Consider the following 4,517-nt stretch of genomic DNA (forward strand, 5'->3'; position numbering starts at 1 on the left):
TATTATTATTATTATTATTATTATTATTATTATTATTATTATTATTATTAAGACTGGACAACCTCTCCAACATAGGAGTGATATAGAATTTGTCATCTGTGATTTTGGTGTTCTACAGCTCCCAATTTCCCCTAGCCAACATGGCCACTGAGTGAAGGATTCTGGGAACTATAGTAAAACAACAACAACCACAGCTACATGTGCATAATATTTCTAATCTATACACATATATATTCTGACCTAGCAGGACTCTTATGCTGAATATTCTGAATACATACTCTGAATTTTTGATAAATCAGACACCACAACTTAGATTGAGATTCTTCTTTGTTCCTTAACCCACAGTTGCATGCAGATGCTACTGAATCATGGTACACATGTGTAAAACATTTGTGATGAGTCATATATTCAGGCATAGAAAACTGTTGTTGTATAAATACTACCCCCAGAAGAGGGAAACTTGAGAAATTAAGTGAATCCATTAATACTCTTTGCTAGTCAAAATCTGAGAAGGGACAATTTCTGGGACATTAATTTTTCACTTTGGGTTTGAGTCAGAAACATGAAGTGCTAACATAGTCCATATGCTACGAAACATGGTTCAAAAAAGACCTGAAGAGTGTTTTGAAGAATTTCCCCCTACTCACTATTTAATAAGTTGTGTTATTTCATTTCTGACTCCAATCCAGAGTTCTTCATGCCCAAATCAATCCATTAGTTGTGATTAATATTAAATTTAAGTCAGTTTGGTGACTTCTTTTTTCTATGGGGAGGCTAGATTTTAGATATTCTGGCCAATTTTTCAACCTTTTAGCAACATGTGCCATTTTCTGTTTCTCCCATTTTAAAAAAATACTCTGCTCTCCACCTAACTTCCTTTTATTTGGACTCACTTTCAAAAGTTAAAATTCACTCAATAATTCAAGTCTTTTGCTTCCTGTATTAAGAAAACAGTTATACTCAAATGGTGGGACAGAGAGAGAGAGAGAGAGAGAAGAGGTTCGGCAGGAAACAAAACAAAAAAACCACAGCAAGAAAGGGAGTTAGTTTATTGAAAAATGCTCTACAAACAGTAACAGATCTTTTATGATTTCTTGAAATTCTTTTTCACAATTCTTCTTCTTTTTTCATACCAAATGTATCTGCTGTAGAATGAAACAGAGAAAACTAGTTCTAGTTTTAGAGTTGTTTTTCCATTCACAATTTATTATCTTTAGACACTGTGCGTGCTGCTCATAGGTTTTCTAAGAACATCAGTCTTCAGGTGTTTGTTTTGACATTCCATTGCTTACTAAGAACTGCCTTTTCATACTAGCTTTCTCTTCTTGAAACTTGTCTTGAAACACATTTCCATTGTCTTGGTGACTTCATTTAGAGTATGAGCCATGATAAATATAGATTAAGAAATACTTTTAATTTAACTGAAATGCATTTTTCTCAATTTTTGCTTCAGAGAGATCTGAAACAGTGCATTGAATTCTCTACAACAGGGTTGGGGAACAATTCTTAGTCCAAGGGTTGCTTTGCTGCATTGTTAACCTTACAGGAATTGCATGCCAGGCTCAGGGTGGGTGGTGGCTGCCTGGTGGGGCAGTGAATCCACTCCATGTTTCAGACAAACTTTAAAGGGTCTATCTAAACTTTTGAACCATTCTGCCATAATATAGTCATCACTCAGTTCTAATCTAAAGTTTGGACTAAAACCCAAAATTCTGATGAGGTCCAAGTACATGCATTGCACTATAGCTTCAGGACCAATCATCTGAACCACAATTTATTTACATTGTTTTCATTATAGAAAATTAATATTATTGATGGGATAAGCTGTTACTTCTCATTTATTCACAGAGAAGGTTTGCGGAGAGAAATATATCACATGCTGACACAGTGATCTGAGACCAGTTCAGCCTAAGTCCAGGTCTAATACTCTATATAATATGGGCTGTTTTAGTCTGTGTGAGTTTTGTTTTCACAGTGACTGAACTATTCCTTGCACACTGTATGAACACAAATGTGAGAGCAAAACTCTTTACTTGCATGGCCTTCTTCATTCACTTGAATGGAATAGGGAGCACAATAATAACCCCGTCCCTAATCAGTGTAGGCAATGGCTTAAATCCTCTTTTAGGCCTAGAGTAGGCCCACTGAATCTATTAAAATTATTAGTGTGTTGTTGACTCATCTTGTAATAATTGATTCAATAGATCTACTTTAGTTGGGACTAACCAATGAGATACCAGACAATAATTGTTACTGATAGAGTAGGTCATCAGCTCTCATTTACTCATAAAGAAGAACTGTTAGGAGAACTGGTTTGAGACCACTTCAGTCTTAGTCAAGATCCAAAGCACTGGGCAACATGGGGGGGGAAATTCAAGGGAGGGGGAGGAGTCCAATGCGTGCAGAAGATTCATTTATATGGTTGCCAGTTTCAGAAGGATACCTTTCAGCTGTGTGTACAGACAGTGGTCTATATTAGCTAGATTCAACCCATGGGATGTAGGTCTTTGTGTGGTACAAAGCTCCATTGCTCCAAACAGGTTGCTGGCATGAAACAACTCAGTAGTTTAAGGCTTCAGGAACAACTTCAGAACACTCTAAATTATCATCTTCTATAGCATATAAACCAAATTTATTCATCCTGGTAAAAATAGGACATATTTCTTATGTCATACTACATAACACTTGTTAAATCAATTATTCAATTTTTGGCTAACTGGAAAAGATGAGGAACCCACAACTGAAACCTTGATATGTTTCCCTCTCTCCCTTCATTATTATTTCTAGCATGTTTTCCAGTATTAAACTTGTCGTTTTCAGTCTTCATGCTGATTCAGCACCAGCTCTTGTTCCTGAATTACTAAAACAACTTTCCTCTGCAACTAACAAGGGACCCATGATTCACTAGGTAAAGAAAATGTAGAAACAGAAAGGGACTTTATTTCCATCTTCTAATATTAAAAAATAAACTGGTAAGAGTTCATAAAACAGTCCTGTTAAACGTCTGGGATACTGGGGTTGGGGGTAGGGGGGAAGTGAAATCTCACATTTCACAGATGGATTACTCAGGATGATGTTAATTTGGGTTGCACCTTGAATATACATTTTTGCCTCAGCCAAGAAAAGGCTATTCTCACGAGGAAATGGGCTTCTGTGTCAGAATGGCCATTCTAAATGTTATCCAGCCATTCTAAATGTTGTCCACCATGCCCTAATGAGTGCTGTTCATTGGTGTCAGCCAAAGTTGTCTAGCTGCCTGAGGAGGGGGAAGCAAATGGTGACTCCTACCAGTTCAGTCATATAGTACACCAGACCAGCCATTGGCAGTTGAAGAAAGTGCATTCCCCGTTCCCTACAAAAAACAATAGTAAAATCCTAAATAAAAGCTTTACTGTATGACAAAAGAAAGCCGACAGACAGCAAGAGAGAAGTGGCTTTCTGCTTACTTCTCCGCATGATGTCATAGCACTTCCATTCTCCTTCCAGAGGGAGATGGTTGTAAAAACATGCCTTTTGCCAAACAGATTTTTCCGTTGTGAGAAAAGGCATGCTTTTACCCCTATCTCCCTTGGGAAGAGCACAGCAGTGCTTCAAGGACATGCAGAGAAGTAAGCAAAAAGCCGCTTCTCTCTTGCTGTGTGTTGGCTTAAGTAAACATTTGCTATCTTTTCATGACACTCAGAGTCACTTACCTGAGGCACCCATTTCATCCTGCCTAGATAGGGTCCTGTCATTAAGCAGTGAGGTGACCCTGCTTTGGGCTAAACAACCTGGAGGCCCAACCATCTAAATCTATGGTTCATAAACTTTTGCCTTCCAAATGTTTTGGACTGCAAAGGAAAAATGAGGTATTTGGGGTAGTATGACATTCTGGTGTGTTTGTGGGGTGAGGTGAGGTATTTTTGCATGTTTTCTTATATGGCGGGAGAGCTTATGCTCATAATCTACCAACAAATTGTGGCATTTTTTAAAATGGGGGTGTTGTTTAATTTTGAGGACTAGTGGAGCATTTCAGGGACCATAAAAATGGAGTTCAGGGAGTCCCATGTAGCTTCTTGGCCACATTTTGCCCACTTTGTTGATATATTTGTCAGACCAAAGGTGGAGAAGCATTTATGTCTATTTATTCATGCCTATGTCTGTCTGTTTGTCTCTCTATTTTATATTATTATTATTATTATTATTATTATTATCGATCATGGGCTGCGGGTTGCATCTCACGCCAGTTGGAAGAAATGTTTTTGCCAACAGTCTCAAGAATTTGATCAGGAGGGCTTTAAACTGAATTCCATGGGGGAGGGAGAAAATATTAAGGAAGGCAAAAGGGCTGGAGAAAATAGTCAAACTGACATAGAGGAAACAAGACAAATAGTGCAAGGACCTAACAGTGGGAGGCAAAAAAACTTGCACAGGCAGCAAGTAAAACGGAACTATGGACTCCGATGTCTCTACACTAATGCACAGAGCATGGGAAATAAGCAAGATGAACTCGAACTCCTAGTACAACCAAGCAAATA

Source organism: Sceloporus undulatus, chromosome 1, assembly GCF_019175285.1.
Source record: "Sceloporus undulatus isolate JIND9_A2432 ecotype Alabama chromosome 1, SceUnd_v1.1, whole genome shotgun sequence".
Classification (NCBI taxonomy): Eukaryota; Metazoa; Chordata; class Lepidosauria; order Squamata; family Phrynosomatidae; genus Sceloporus; species Sceloporus undulatus.